This window comes from Monodon monoceros, unplaced genomic scaffold (assembly GCF_005190385.1).
Source record: "Monodon monoceros isolate NGI ecotype Baffin Bay Population unplaced genomic scaffold, NGI_Narwhal_1 Super_Scaffold_3, whole genome shotgun sequence".
In the NCBI taxonomy this organism is placed as follows: Eukaryota; Metazoa; Chordata; class Mammalia; order Artiodactyla; family Monodontidae; genus Monodon; species Monodon monoceros.
The window spans coordinates 23,046,397-23,062,960 of NW_021703780.1; the positions used below are offsets into that span (position 1 = coordinate 23,046,397).

Consider the following 16,564-nt stretch of genomic DNA (forward strand, 5'->3'; position numbering starts at 1 on the left):
TGACCCCAAATCTAAAAGCAATATTCTAAATATTTATAAATATGATTATACAAACATTAAAGGAAAATTTTTTGCATTACAAAAAACACCATAATCAAAGAAGCAAATGATAATAGGCTGAAAAAATTATTAGCAATTTATATCATGATAAATGGTTACTATTCCTTCTACATAAATAAAATTTTTAAAAGGAGTAAAAGGCCAACAAATCCATGGAAAAAATAGTTTAGAGGTATGAATAAAGAGTTAAGAGGAGGAAATACAAATGGTTCTTAACTATATGAAAAAAATGCTCAATTTCACTCATAATAAGGGAGATACAACTAAGTTAACACTATGATACAATTTTTTCGCCTATTAGATTGGCAAAAATCTACAGGTTGGATAGCATATTCTGTTGTTCAAGGTTGCAGAGACATTAGTCCATCTGTGGATTGCTGGTAGGAATACAATCCTAAGGGAAGGAGATTTGCAGTATCTAGAAAAATTACATATTTATTTACCCTTTGACCCATAAATCTCTCTTCTAGGAAACTATCCAAAGATATACTGGCAAAAATAAAAAGGTAAGTAGATGCATAGGACTATTTACCATATCACTATTTATAAAGCAAAAGATGAGAAATGATCCAAATATCCATCAAAAGGAAAAACGGAGACAACTATGCACATCAATATAATGCCACTGTAAAATGGAACACAGAAGGATAAACTAAATTTTGTTTCTCAAAACAAACAAAAAACAACTAAAAAAAAACCTTACTTATATGGAGAGAAAGGTAATACCTTAAGGACAAAAAGAAGTGAAAAAAAATGATTACTACACTATTTTAAGTAATCATTTGTTAATTGTAATTTTGGTATTGTAATTATGACCTCTTTGTGTTTATGTAATTAATCAAATAAGTAGTTATGTTGCTGCCATTAATACACTAGAAGGAATCAATAGCAGAATAACTGAGGTGGAAGAAGGGATAAGTGACCTGGAAGACAGAATGGTGGAATTCACTGCTGTGCAACAGAATAAAGAAAAAAGAATGAAAAGAAATGAAGACAGCCTAAAAGACCTCTGGGACAATGTTAAATGCACCAACATTCACATTATAGGGGTTCCATAATGTGAGAGAGAGAGAAAGGACCCGAGATAATATTTGAAGAGATTATAGTCAAAAACTTCCCTAACACGGGAAAGGAAATAGCCACCCAGGCCCAGGAAGCACAGAATCCCATACAGGATAAACCCAAGGAGAAACACGCTGAGACACATAGTAATCAAATTGACAAAAATTAAGACAAAGAAAAATTATTAAAAGCAGCAAGGAAAAAATGACAAATAACATACAAGGGAACTCCCATAAGGTTAACAGCTGATTTCTCAGCAGAAACTCTACAAGCCAGAAGGGAGTGGCACAATATATTTAAACGGATGAAAGGGAAGAACCTACAACCAAGATTACTCTACCCGGCAAGGATCTCATTCAGATTCCATGGAGAAATCAACAGCTTTACAGACAAGCAAAAGCTAGGAGAATTCGGCACCACAAAACCAGCTCTACAACAAATGCTAAAGGAACTTCTCTAAGTGGGAAACACAAGAGAAGAAAAGGACCTACAAAAACAAACCATAACAATTAAGAAAATGATAATAGGAATATACATATCAAAAATTACCTTAAATGTGAATGGATTAAATGCTCCAACCAAAAGACACAGGCTTGCTGAATGGATACAAAAACAAGACCCCTATATATGCTGTCTACAAGAGACCCACTTCAGCCCTATGGACACATTCAGACTGAAAGTGAGGGGATGGAAAAAGATATTCCATGCAAATGGAAATCAAAAGAAAGTTGGAGTAGCAATACTCATATCAGATAAAATAGACTTTAAAATAAAGAATGTTACAAGAGACAAGGAAGGATCCTACATAATGATCAATCCAAGAAGAAGATATAACAATTATAAATATATATGCACCCAACATAGGAGCACCTCAGTACATAAGGCAAATGCTAACAGCTATGAAAGAGGAAATCGACAGTAACACAATAATAGTGGGGGACTTTAACAGCTCACCGTACACCAATGAACAGATCATCCAGACAGAAAATTAATAAGGAAACACAAGCTTTAAATGACACAAAAGACCAGATCGATTTAATTGATATTTACAGGACATTCCAACCAAAAACAGCAGAATACACTTTCTTCTGAAGTGCACACGGAACATTCTCCAGGATAGATCACATCTTGGGTCACAAATCAAATCTCGGTAAATTTAAGAAAACTGAAATTATATCAAGTATCTTTTCCGACCACAATGCTATGAGATTAGAACTCAGTTACGGGGGGAAAACATAAAAAACACAAACACATGGAGGCTAAACAATACATTACTAAATAACCAAGAGATCACTGAAGGAATCAGAGGAAATCAAAAAATACCTAGAGACAAATGACAACAAAAACACGATGATCCAAAACCTATGAGATGCAGCAAAAGCAGTTCCAAAAGGGAAGTTTATAGCAATACAAGCCTACCTCAAGAAACAAGAAAAATCTCAAATAAACAATCTAACCTTACACCTAAAGGAAGTAGAGAAAGAAGAACAAACAAAACCCAAAGTTAGTAGAGGGAAAGAAATCATAAAGATCAGAGCAGAAATAAATGAAATAGAAACAAAGAAAACAAGAGCAAAGGTCAATAAAACTAAAAGCTGGTTCTTTGAGAAGATAAACAAAATTGATAAACCTTTAGCTAGACTTATCAAGAAAAAGAGGGAGAGGACTCAAATCAATAAAATTAGAAATGAAAAAGGAGAAGTTACAACAGACACCACAGAAATACAAAGCATAATAAGAGACTACTACAAGCAACTCTATGCCAATAAAAAGGACAACCTGGAAGAAATGGCCAAATTCTTAGAAAGATACAAACTTCCAAGACTGAACCAGAAAGAAATAGAAAATATAAACAGACTAATCACAAGCACTGAAACTGAAACTGTGATTAAAAATCTTCCAACAAACAAAAGTCCAGGACCAGATGGCTTCACAGGTGAATTCTATCAAACATTTAGAGAAAAGCTAACACCCACCCTTCTCAAACTCCTCCAAAAATTGCAGAGGGAAAAACACTCCCAAACTCATTCTATGAGGCCACTATCACCTTGAATACCAAAACCAGACAGAGGTACTACAAAAAAAGAAAATTACAGGCCAATATCACTGATGAAAATAGATGAAAAATCCTCAAAAACTACTAGCAAACAGAATCCAACAGCACATTAAAAGGATCATACACCATGATCAAGTGGGATTTATCCCAGAGATGCAAGGATTCTTCAATATATGCAAATCAATCAATGTGATACACCATATTAACAAATTGAAGAATAAAAACCATATGATCATCTCAATAGATGCCGAAAAAGCTTTTGACAAAATTCAACACCCATCTATGATAAATACCCTCCAGAAAGTGGGCATAGAGGGAACCTACCTCAACATAATAAAGGCCATATACGACAAACGCACAGCAAACATCATTCTCAATGATGAAAAAATGAAAGCATTTCCTCTAAGATCAGGAAAAAGACAAGGATGTCCACTCTCACCACTATGATTCAGCATAGTTTTGGAAGTCCTAGCCACGGTAATCAGAGAAGAAAAAGAAATAAAAGGAATCCAAATCAGAAAAGAAGAAGTAAAACTGTCACCGTTTGCAGATGACATGATAATATACATAGAGAATCCTAAAGATGCCACCAGAAAACTACTAGAGCTAATCAATGAATTTGGTAAAGTTGCAGGATACAAAATTAATGCACAGAAATCTCTTGCATTCCTATACACTAACAACGAAAGACCAGAAAGAGAAATTAAGGAAATAATCCCATTCACCATTGCAGCAAAAAGAATAAAATACCTAGGAATAAACCTTCCTAAAGAGGTAAATGACCTATACTCAGAAAACTATAAGACACTGATGAAAGAAATCAAACATGACACAAACAGATGGAGAGATATACCATGTTCTTGGATTGGAAGAATCAATATTGTGAAAATCACTGTACTACCCAAAGCAATCTACAGATTCAACACAATCCCTATCAAATTACCAATGGCATTTTTTGCAGAACTAGAACAAAATATCTTAAAATTTGTATGGAGACACAAAAGACCCTGAATAGCCAAAGCAGTCTTGAGGGAAAAAAACGGAGCTGGAGGAATCAGACTCCCTGACTTCAGACTATACTACAAAGCTACAGTAATCAAGACAATAGGGTACTGGCATAAAAACAGAAATATAGATCAATGGAACAGGATAGAAAGCCCAGAGATAAACCCATGCACCTATGGTCAACTAATCTATGACAAAGGAGGCAAGGATATACAATGGAGAAAAGACAGTCTCTTCAATCAGTGGTGCTGGGAAAACTGGACAACTACATGTAAAATAATGAAATTAGAACACTTCCTAACACCATACACAAAAATAAACTCAAAATGGATTAAAGACCTAAATGTAAGACTGGACACTATAAAACTCCTAGAGGAAAACATAGTAAGAACACTCTGACATAAATCACAGCAAGATCTTTTTTGATCCACCTCCTAGAGTAATGGAAATAAAAAGAAAAATAAACAAGTGAGACCTAAGGAAACTTAAAAGCTGTTGTACAGCAAAGGAAACTCCAAACAAGACAAAAAGACAACCCTCAGAATGGGAGAAAATATTTGCAAATGAATCAACAGACAAAGGATTAATCTCCAAAATGCATAAACAGCTCATGCAGCTCAATATTAAAAAAACAAAACAACCCAGTCAAAAAATGGGCAGAGGGGCTTCCCTTATGGCACAGTGGTTGAGAGTCTGCCTGCCGAGGCAGGGGACGTGGGTTCGTGCCCCGGTCCGGGAGGATCCCACATGCCACGGAGCAGCTGGGCCCGTGAACCATGGCCGCTGGGCCTGCGCGTCCGGAGCCTGTGCTTTGCAACGGGAGAGGCCACAACAGTGAGAGGCCCGCGTACCGCAAAAAAAAAAAAGGGCAGAAGACCTAAATAGACATTTTCCCAAAGAAGACATACAGATGGCCAAGAAGCACATGAGAAGCTGCTCAACATCACTAATTATTAGAGAAATGCAAGTCAAAACTACAATGAGGTATCACCTCACACCAGTTAGAATGGGCATCATCAGAAAATCTACAAACAACAAACTCTGGAGAACAAAAAAGGTCATGAAGAACCTAGGGGCAAGACAGGAATAAAGACACAGACCTACTAGAGAATGGACTTGAGGATACAGGGAGGGGGAAGGGTAAGCTGGGACAAAGTGAGAGAGTGGCATGGGCATATATACACTACCAAACATAAAATAGATAGCTAGTGGGAAGCAGCTGCACAGCACAGGGAGATCAGCTCGGTGCTTTGTGACCACCTAAAGGGGTGGGATAGGGAGGGAGGGAGACGCAAGAGGGAAGAGACATGGGGACATATGTATAACTGATTCACTCTGTTATAAAGCAGAAACTAACACACCATTGTAAAGCAATTATACTTCAATAAAGATGTTAAAAAAAAACAACTAAAAATAGAATTACCGTATGACACAGCAATCCCACTAGTGGGCATATACCCAGAGAAAACCATAATTCAAAAAGACACATGCACCCCAGTGTTCATTGCAGCACTATTTACAATAGCCAGGTCATGGAAGCAACCTAAGTGTCCATCGACAGACGAATGGATAAAGAAGATGTGGTACATGTAGACAATGAAATATTGCTCAGCCATAAAAAGGAACGAAATTGGGTCATTTGTAGAGATGTGGACAGATCTAGAGACTATCGTACAAAGTGAAGTAAGTCAGAAAGAGAAAAGCAAATATTGTATATTAATGCATATATGTGGAATCTAGAAAAATGGTACAGATGAACCGGTTTGCAAGGCAGAAATAGAGACACAGATGTAGAGAACAAACTTATGGACACCAAGGGGCAAAAGTGGCAGGGGAGTGGTGGTGGTGGGATGATTTGGGAGATTGGGTTGACATGTATACACTGATATGTATAAAATGGATAACTAATAAGAACCTGCTGTATAAAAAAATAAATAAAATTCTAAAACCAAAAAGAAAATATATTAAAATTCAGTTATAACAATGAAGATCTGTGGCATTTGAGTCACAGCCTACTCCCTCTCCAGGCCAGCCTGATGGAAACTGTACTCCAAACTATACAGCCAAGAAAACAGGGCTCCATGCCCCCTACCCCCCACCCGGTTTCCACTTGGAGAACTATAATATCTTCCCTCCATTTCTAATCCTGCCCTCAGCTCCTTCTTGCAGAGGTTAAGTTCTGGACAAGTGCAGCCAAGAGGTGAGGGCTCCTGTCTTTCACCGAGTCCCCACTCATGGAAAAGAGGTTCTATTTTATTGGAGGCCTGAAAATACTGGGGCCCCTTTATGCCCAGCATGAGACAGAGGTTCCAGGCCAGGAGAGAGATGCCAAGAAGACCTGAGCCTATTGCTTCTTGCCCAGCATCCAGCTACTATAACAGGAGTGCCAGTCATAAAGAAGTATGCCACTGTCCCTGCCCCCAGCTGAAATGCTGAAGGGAATCCTTCAAGTTGAGCAAGGTGATAAACAGAATACAAAACTGAATGAAAATATACAACTCCCTGGTAAAGGTAAACATATAGATAAATATAGAATCCTGTAAAATTTATGATGTAGGTGTACAAGTCACTTTTAAATCTGGCATAGAATTTAAAAAACAAAAGCATAAAAATTAATTATAACTCTAAGTTAATGGTTACACCATATAAAAAGATTATTTGTGTCATCAATAACAAAGTAGGGGGCTTCCCTGGTGGTGCAGTGGTTAAGAATCCACCTGCCAATGCAGGGCACATGGGTTCGAGCCCTAGTTCGGGAAGATCCCACATGCCGCGGAGCAACTAAGCCCCTGCGCCACAACTACTGAGCCTGTGCACTTACAGCCCGTGCTCTGCAACAAGAGAAGCCATTGCAATGAGAAGCCCATGCACTGCAATGAAGAGCAGTCCCCGCTCGCTGCAACTAGAGAAAGCCTGCTCACAGCAACAAGGACCCAACGCAGCCAAAAATAAAATAAATTTGAAAAAAAAGTAAGCCTCTTTCTTTCCACTTTACATTGAATCTGTTGGCTTCAGGGGACTCTGAAGTTACCAGCAACAAAATAATGGCATGGAACAGATAAGAGAGCTTGATAATATGGGAGCCCAAAATTCAAGGGTCTTTTTCCTCTGAGTCTGAGCCTCCACATCTCTGGGCCTGTACTGAAAATCAGGACTGAGAGTAGAAGGTAAAATAATTTGGTTGAGGAGAGAAAAGCCATTGATTCCATATACTGTACTTGGTTCTATACAGCTGTTTTCAATCAAAAAATGGAAGAAAAATGTATTCATAGATGACAAGAGTTTTGTTGCCTTTTTATTTTCCGGTTAAAAGGCTGATAGAAGATTCTGATTTCAATCCCAGTTGGTCCTCTTTAGGCTTTTGACCTGAAGCATGATTTAAAGTAAGTGGGGAACCGCTTTAATACACTAGGTCCCTCTCACTTCACCGTCCCTGAGACCAAGCAGTCATATTCACTTAGAACTTATGGTTCTTCTCACGTTGGCACATTTGTTAGTCTCTGCAGTTGTCCCTCTGTGCTGCAGGCAGCACCTCACTCTCCTTCATGGCAAGGGTGGTGTACATGGTGGTTCTCCCTAAGGAAAGCTTAGTGTTTAAACATAGTCCAGAGGAAACGACAAGAGAAATACCCAAGCAGAGAAAAAAGCTTCCTCTGATTCACCAGTTTTTGTAGGCTATGAAAAGACATGGATCATATGAGCAAGAATATTCAAAAGCGGAAATTCTAAAACAGAATCCTATTAAGATGCAGGCTGGAAGAGGCTGTTGACTGTGCTGACTGCCAAGCTCTTCAGAGGCAAGAGGTCTGGTGAGGTCAGATATGAGTGTATTTAAAAGCTGATGAAGAAGACTGAGGTGACCAGAATTATCTATTGATATGACTATATTAATGATCCTCCTTTGATCCTTTTGTCAGATAGAGAAAGGGGGAGTATATCCTGACTTCCATGTGCTGATTGATATTCCCCCAGACAATTCATTGTCAATGGTTCATATCTTTAAAATTTCAAGGTATACTTTGTGCTGGAGACACTGCAACTTCTTAACACTGTAAAGGAAGCTACCCCTTTGCCAACATCTACTCAGATGACTGGACTAATAGTTCTAATGTGAGCATCTTTGCTAAAGATTTAAGAGTTATCATCTATACTGAGAGCACATATGACTTCGAGTTTTTGTGATTTTGGAATGCTATAATATGGAAACACAGAGATTTTTATCTGTCTTGGGAACCTCAATTAAAAATTGGAAAATATTAATGATTTATTAGAGAAAAATAGCATCTGAAAAATAGCTCAATTATGAATAGTAAATACTATTCTAAAGGTAGAACTTTGAAGCTAAATAAAAATGTATTGTAAAAACAGCTTCTCAATATGATTTTAAGAATCCAGAAGGACATATTCAAAAACAACAATCTACCATTACAGAAAGATATTGGCCATCTCAAAACTCTCATACATAGCAAAGGATTTTGGTGTTCCCAAGATGACCACCTGGTGGCGCCTAAGTCATTCTCCAGAACTTTGATGCTTAAATTACCAATACATAAAAGCACTTATAATGGTGAGGACAAATTCCTCCAAACTTTCCAAAGTTATGGTTAGGAAAACTTTACCCAAGAAGCTCTCTGGGTAGCTGAATCTTTTCTATCTGTATTTATCATACCTACCCTTCCAAAAAAGAAAAGAACTAAAGTTATGGCAAGGCTTCAATCCTTTATCTCAAAGACCATCTGGGTATTTACAAATAGATTTCATTCAGTGGTCCAAATTTTTAAAAAATTTATTATGTTTCAATAATATCTTCAAAAGTAAAATTGTATAATTTTTGGTTGGAGTGAAGCTTTCTCTTCCAAAAGACTAATATTTTAACTTAGTGTTGTCCAACAGAACTTTTTACAACAATGGAAATGTTGTGGATCTGTGCTGTCCAAATGGTAGCTATTAGCCACATGTGGCTATTGAGCACTTGAAGTGTGACTAGGGCAACAGCTCTGTTACCAATATATAGTATCTTTTACAGTTTACAGAATTTATTTCTCTATTTGGGAAATACCTTTAGCACTCTTAATTGACAGAGAAATTCACTTTAGAGGTGAGATTCTTAAGATTCTCCCGTTAAGACATACATTTCATTGTTCTTATCATTCTCAAAACTTTGAGAAAGTAGTATAAATTCATGTTTTTTTAAATCAACATTTTCAAGTTTTCAGAAGAGCTTTCCTTAACATACCTTCTGACAAGAGCTAGGGGAAAGACTTATATAAAGAAGGTGCAGAAGCAGAGAAAGAAAATTATTTGATTGGCTATAGCTCAAAGCTTAGTTGGCTGTTTGTGACTGGTTGTCCTTATTGTTTCTATTTTGTAACCTTGAAGCATTTACAGCCTTAGGTTTAGTTTGCTTATGTGGACATTAGAGCCACCTCAGTCTATTGGCCTCCTTGTTCGATTAATTTAACAGCCCTAACATAGGCAGATTCGGTAGGGGGTCCACGGAGAAAGACCCCCTACTTCTCTTCTTGACATAAGAGAAGCCATTTTAGGCCTAAGCCATTTTGTGATCTAAGCCTGGCCACAGTGCTTGCCCTTGCAGAAGAAGAAGTCTCAGTAGTTAATGATTTTAAGGGGAACAAAAGAATATAAGAACAAACAGCTATTATCAGAACAGGGAAATAACCATATCAGAGGCAATATATCAGTTGTAAAGACTCCCAGTTTTGTTTCAAAGGTAAAGATTAGCCTGAAGCACATTCTTGAACTGTTGTGCAGATCCAAACCTTCTCTAGCGCTCAACCACCAGACTAACTGGAACCTAAGGAACGATAATGCTGACCTTTGGTAACCCTTGTGACTTCAATCAACTAGAGCCTGGACTCTGTCAACCTTTGCCCCGATTCTATGCTGAATTCTCTCCTGCTTGAGCCCCTTCGTGAATATGCATGTACCCTTAACTTAAAACTTCGCCAATTTTGCCGTTCAGGGAGACACAGCTCTGAGAAATATCCCCAGTGTTCTCCCTAGCAAGTAGTAAATCCTTCCTTCTCCCACTCTTTGGCTTGGTTGTGTCTTTTGGCTCAACACTCACCAAGAGGTGAACTCAGTTTTCAGGTAACACTAAGATAATATGATCTATGCCACAAAATCCCCATAAACCTTTAACATATAACATTGTTAGAGAAATCTATAAAGTTTAGATCAATTCTTCCTTTGACAGATTCTATCTTGTTACTGACAGGGTTCCAGACATACAACTCCTAAATATGACACTTTAGCATATTGAATATTTTAAGCTGAAGGAATTTGAGAAAACAGCAGAAGCAGAAAGGGCACTCTGACCTCCCTCCATTACCTTTTTTTCCTGAAACAGGTCATAAAAGGTGACCTGTGACAGGTACTCTCCGTATGCAGGAAAGAAACACCCTTATCTCCAAAGACAAAGGGATGCCAAGAAGAAAGAAGACCCCTAAAAGACAAGCCTTGCTAAATTTCCCCCATTTACCACAATGTCCTTAACCTATGTCGATGAAAAATTAATCTATAGATGATCTAAGAAAGAAATGGAAAATATTATTTGAGCCAACCTGAGGATTATAACCTGGAAGACAGTCTTTCAGAAAGCTCTGAGGAGGAACTTCCCTGGTGGCACAGTGGTTAACAATCCTCCTGCCAATGCAGGGTACATGGGTTTGAGCCCTGGTCCAGTAAGATCCCACATGCCACGGAGCAATTAAGCCCCTGCACCACAACTGCTGAGCCTTCGCTCTGGAGCCCGCAAGCCACAACTACTGAGCCCGCATGCCACAACTACTGAATCCTGTGCGCCTAGAGCCTGTGCTCCACAACAAGAGAAGCCACCACAATGAGAAGCCCACGCACCACAAAGGAAGAGTAGCCCCCGCTCTCTGCAACTAGAGAAAGCCCACGCGCAGCAATGAAGACCCAATGCAGCCAAAAATAAATAAACTTATAAAAAAGAAAGCTCTGAGTACTGTTCCACCCATTAGAGTTCAAAGTACAGTTATATAAGTTTTTGAGACAATATGTCATTGATAAATACGTCAAATGACATAGTGACAGTTTACACAATCTAGATCTGCATGTACAAAGCAAGTAGTGGGTCATCCTGACCCCTTACAAGTTTAAGGAGGGATGTTATCTCCTAAGGAGGTCTGGTTAATGCAGATGCACGATACACACTAAAGGGGAGAGAGGACACCCAAAAGGGCAGAGAAAAAATTCATGTTTAAATTTTTCTTGTCTTATCATAAAATATGAATTTTATTTCATCATCTATCATATTCCTCCATGACTCTCCACTATGCCTCAAACCTAGCATAAAATACACAGGTCTAACTACTTCTTTGGGTCTTCATTTTCTTATGAGGGTTCCCATGTCATAATAAAACTTATACTAAATAAATTTGCGTGCTTTTCTCCTGTTAATCTCTCTTTATTGTTTCAATTTTCAGACCTAGTCAGGGACCCTAAAAGGGTCGAGGAAAATGTTTTCCTCCCCTACATTACATTCCAACTTTTCAAGTATTGTCAAGTATACAGTCTAGCAGGTACAAGTTGCAAGAGATACTACCAGACCCACACATACATGGGTCAGGAAACTGAGAATCTTGGAAAAGACAGCGTGAAAGGTTAATCTTAGAACTACATCGGGAAAGGACTGTTTCAGGTATTGTTTTTGTTTGTTTTGTCCAGGTCTTGCAACATGCGGGATATTAGTTCTCCGACCAGGAATCGAACCCGTGTCCCTGGCAGTGGAGGCAAGGAGCCTGAGTCACTGGACAGTCAGGGAAGTCCCTCAGGTATTGTTAAACACAAATATACCCTTAAACTCTGGAGCAAACACTCAGTGGCAGGTTTAGCCTGGGCAAAAAGTGCTTATGCCCTGGGGCCTCTCCTGGCCAAGTATCTCCCTAATGATACCAGGGTTCCTAGAATTTTCTGCTCAAACAGCTCTGATCCTCCCTTCTTCCAGGCCCTGCACAGGCCTCCTTCTGAATCTATCCTCCTGGGGGCAGACCATGACATTAATGTGCATGGTCCTAGGCCTAGGAGGTGGCCCTGGAAGGGCCAAGGGTATGTATGAATCTTGGAAGTGTGTGTGAGATGTTCACACGTGCATGTGTGAGGCCCTTCAAAATGCGGGATGGAGACAGGAGTGGTAAGAATAGGGGGTAGGAGTGTGTATCTTTATTTTTTGATTGATTCCCCTCCTTAACTCATCTTTTACAATTAGCCAATCACATGCTACTTCAAGTCAGGTAAAAAGGGGAGAACTTATTTAACGCAATAAAGAACTTCTATCTAGATCCAAAGCTTACATTGTACTTTAAAAGTTACTCTAAAGTCAGGAACCATGAAAAAAAAAAGTCAGGAACAATAAGTCAAAGAAATGCATATAATGTATAAAACCGGAGAGATGGAGTAAAGAAGAAAGGGAGGCTGTAATGGGAAGAGAGTGGTAGGGAAACCCATAGGAAAGCTTTCCTCTCCGAGTATCTATTCCTTCACCCAGGAACAGCTCCGAAAACGAAGGAATCTAAAGAAAATTTCCTTCACATTTTCAAAAGTTCAAATGGACTTCACATTTGTTCTTGTTTTTTCTCCTTTCTGTGTTTCTTGCCCTTAGATGATACTGCGAAACGTAACTATGTAATTGTGCTTGTTAATTTGGTACCTCGCTTGTTTTTCGGTTTCTGGAGTCCTGAGCGGTTTGGTGCTCCCCCAGCCTCTTTAATCGTGTCTTTCGCTAGTTGACTCAGCTACCCAGTGTGGTGCCACGGCCCTAGAGCAAAAACGCGTCCATATTAAAAACAAAATAGAGTCGGTTTGTTTTCCTTGTTTTTTCTGTGACTTAAAAGACCTGAAGGGAACAAAAGAATCAGAAAAGAGGCCAGACGGCGGACATTCTCAGCAAACGAGAAGGTGCCCAGGAACGATTCAGTACTAAAAATATTAATTGTTAAAGGAGAAAAACCTGGAGGTGCCGGGGATTGAACCCGGGGCCTCGTGCATGCTAAGCACGCGCTCTACCACTGAGCTACACCCCCTCCTTCTAAAAGAAGCTCAGAAATGTTCCTATGACCCGCTACTATATTTTCAACGAAATTTTACTTCAACAAATTCAATCTTTGAATTTTCTATACTGGATACTGTCTTGTCGCTAGGCTGTGAGAAGGCAAACTAAACATTTTACCGAAAGTCCCGTCTGGTCCTGAGCTCTCCCACTACTGGTAACCCTCTCGGACGCCAGCTCGACGGCCACCTGCCGGTGGAGAAGGGAGCAGTCCTGACTGGCCGCCCCCAGGGAAAGGTCTGGGATAAGACCTCTGCTTAAAAAGGTTGCCAGAAAACCGAGTACAATGCAGGAGGATAAAAAGAAGAAAGTCTAAACGGTGTCATGGGGTTTCAGGTCCAGGTAGGAGAGAAGACTGAAGGGGCATTGTAGACAGGCCCGCGTCGGTCGCAGCCCCCAACTCCGGTAGGTTCCGGCGTCCAGCCTCAGAGTCGGGAAACCGCATGGCGGCTGGGATCGCGAGCACCACCGAGAAGCGCGCACCGGGAAGAGGAGCGAAAGAAACCGACAGCCTTATAGCGCCCCCTTTCGGGCCGAATCCTCCACGGAGTGAAAAGTACGCAGAAGGAAGGCGTTTTAAGGAGTAGGCTTGTCAGTGCGCCTGCAGTCGTTAGACCCCTTACTCTCCGAGGTTCAACCATCAGGCGCTTCCCGCCGTTCTCTGGCTTTGGGTACGAGGGTCAACCCAGAAATGAGTATTTGGGGTAAATCCTAAATCCTTTTCCTAAGTTTTCTTCTGATTCTCTCTCACACCTGTGGGACTCTTGAAGACCTGAAATCACGATCTTCCTTTCGGCTCCTCCCCAGCTCCGGACCTGGCCATCCCGGCGACTCAGACCCTGTCGAGACCCAGGGGATTTGCACGCGGGGCGGGGAGTGTCGGATAGACAAGGGGCCACATACAAAGCATGGGCCACAGGCGACCCTCAGACCCAGAGGTTAAAGGGATATATAAGTGTTTTTTATACAACACTTCTGCGGTCCTTAAAGATGGAACATCACCTGGAGGAGCTTAATAAAACTACGGACTTCCGTCCCCACTCCCTAGACGCTGAGTGCGCTCAGAATCTCCGGCTCTGCTGGGGAATCTTATGTTATTTAAATGTCCCTCAATTGGAAAAGGGAACCTCCTACACTGTTGGTGGGAATGTAAATTAGTGCAGCCACTATGGGAAACAGAACGTTTGTTCCTCAAAAACCTAAAATTAGGAGTTGCTATATGATCCAGCAATCCCACTCCTGGGCATATATCTGGACAAAACTGTAATTGGAAAAGATACATGCACCCCTGTGTTCATTGCAGCACTATTTACAATAGCCAAGACATGGGAGCCATCTAAATGTCCATCGACAAAGGAATGGATAAAGATGTGGTACATATATACAATGGAATACTACTCAACCATAAAAAAAGAAATGAAATAATGCCATTTGCAGCTACATGGATGGACCTAGAGGTTATCATCCTAAGTGAGGTAAGTCAGAAAGAGAAAGACAAATACCACATGATATCACTTATATGTGGAATCTAAAGTATGACACAAATGAACCTATCTGTGAAACAGAAACAGACTCACAGACTTGTGGGAGGGGGGGAGGGAAGGATTGGGAGTTTGGGATTTGCAGATGCAGACTATTATATATAGAATGGATAAACAACAAGGTCCTACTGTATAGCACAGAGAACTACATTCAATATTCTGTAATAAACCATAATGTAAAAGAATATGAAAAAAGAATGTATATCTATGTATATATACATGTGTATAACTGAATCACGTTGCTGTACAGGAGAAATTAACACAACATTGTAAATCAACTATACTTCAACAAAATAAATGTTAAAAAATAATAAATATCCCTCAGTTGAATCAGATAGACCAGTTTGGGAACAACTGGGCCTGAAAATCTAGGGACAGAAACTGGAATGAACTAGGATCCTGGGAAAGTTAACACAGAAGGAGGAGAAAGACAAGAAGGGAAGTGAGGAGCAGGAGGCAGAAAGGTGGGAGGAAGAGTGCAGCAGAGGAGGTTCCTCAAGACGCTGGGGATTTGGATGCGCAGAAGAGTAGAAGTGTCCCAGATCCCTATCGCTCCTGCGCTTTCTCTAGGCAGGAGAGAAAAAAGGCCCCTTGCTCTAAGGTGAGAGAGCAGAAGGCATTGGTCCTACTAGTCCAGTCATTCACAAACTTTAGGTGCATCAGAATCATCTGCAGGGCTCGTTGAAATATAAATTGAGGACATCATCCCCAGAATTTGATTCAGTGGGTCTGGGGTCGGGCCCGAGAATTTGCAGTTCTAACAGGTCTTCAGATTTTGCTGATGGTTCCTGGGACCAAAATTCACAACCTCTGTAGAATCTAAATCATAAGAGAATCTCATCAGTGGAGAAGGCCCTGACTTAAATCTGCCTAACAAACCGTACCCTCCTTTACCGTGCTTTTCTAGGTCAACTCCTCACGTACTTCTTTCTTTGTTTTTGGCTGAAGATCAAGCATGTATTCTAAGCTGCTTCTTTGAGAGTTGTTCATTTCCCTGGGTGTCTCCCATGTGTATATGAGATATACACGTTAATAAATATGTCTGCTCTTTCCTTATCTGTCTTTTGTTACAGGGGCTCAGCTGAGACCTTAGAAGGTAGAGGAAAAGTTATTTTTCATCCCCTACTGTTGGAAGTTATGTAACCGAATATAGGTGTCTTTCTAAAGTGCAGCAGGGAAACCAATCTATGTGGTTGTCAGGGAACAGTGTTGAGTGTTAAAGAAGGACGCTGTCTGCTTAGACCTGGGCTGCTGGGACAGCAGTGGGAAACACTGACTTTGCTTGCTTGCTTGTTTTTATGTTTGGTTGGGATTCCCAAGCAGAGGGTGAGAAGACAGACTGTAGAAAAATGCTTATGCTTTACAAGGTTTTCAGAAAAAAACAAAATTTCTGAATTTAGACATTGTTAAAAATCAAAATTCAACTGCATAAATTTAAAAGATCTTATTGGCTTTGTTCAACAATTAATGAATCAGGCAGCATGCCATCTAGCAGATAGAAAGAAGCTCCAAAGTGCTGTACAAAGTGAAAGACTTTTACAGACAGGAGGGAGCAGGACAAGGATGTTACTAGCAAAGAGTGGATTGTTTGTGGCAAGGTCACCTTCCTTTGGAGGATGGCAGGGGTCTATCAGGCAGATTATCTCACTAGTGTTGACTAGGTAATTCCAGATTGACTGGTTTAAGATTCCACTCCATAGATAGTGATTTCTCTGATGGATCTGGGCAAAGTAAATTGAAAATCTT

The 16,564-nt window shown here is 40.0% G+C and overlaps 1 non-coding gene across 1 annotated transcript; it reads right to left on the reverse strand.

Annotated features, from left to right (window-relative positions):
* Window positions 1–13,179: 13,179 nt before the first annotated feature.
* Window positions 13,180–13,251, reverse strand: TRNAA-AGC. Its single transcript has one exon. It is a non-coding gene; the product is annotated as a tRNA-Ala (tRNA).
* Between the last annotated feature and the right edge of the window lie 3,313 nt (window positions 13,252–16,564).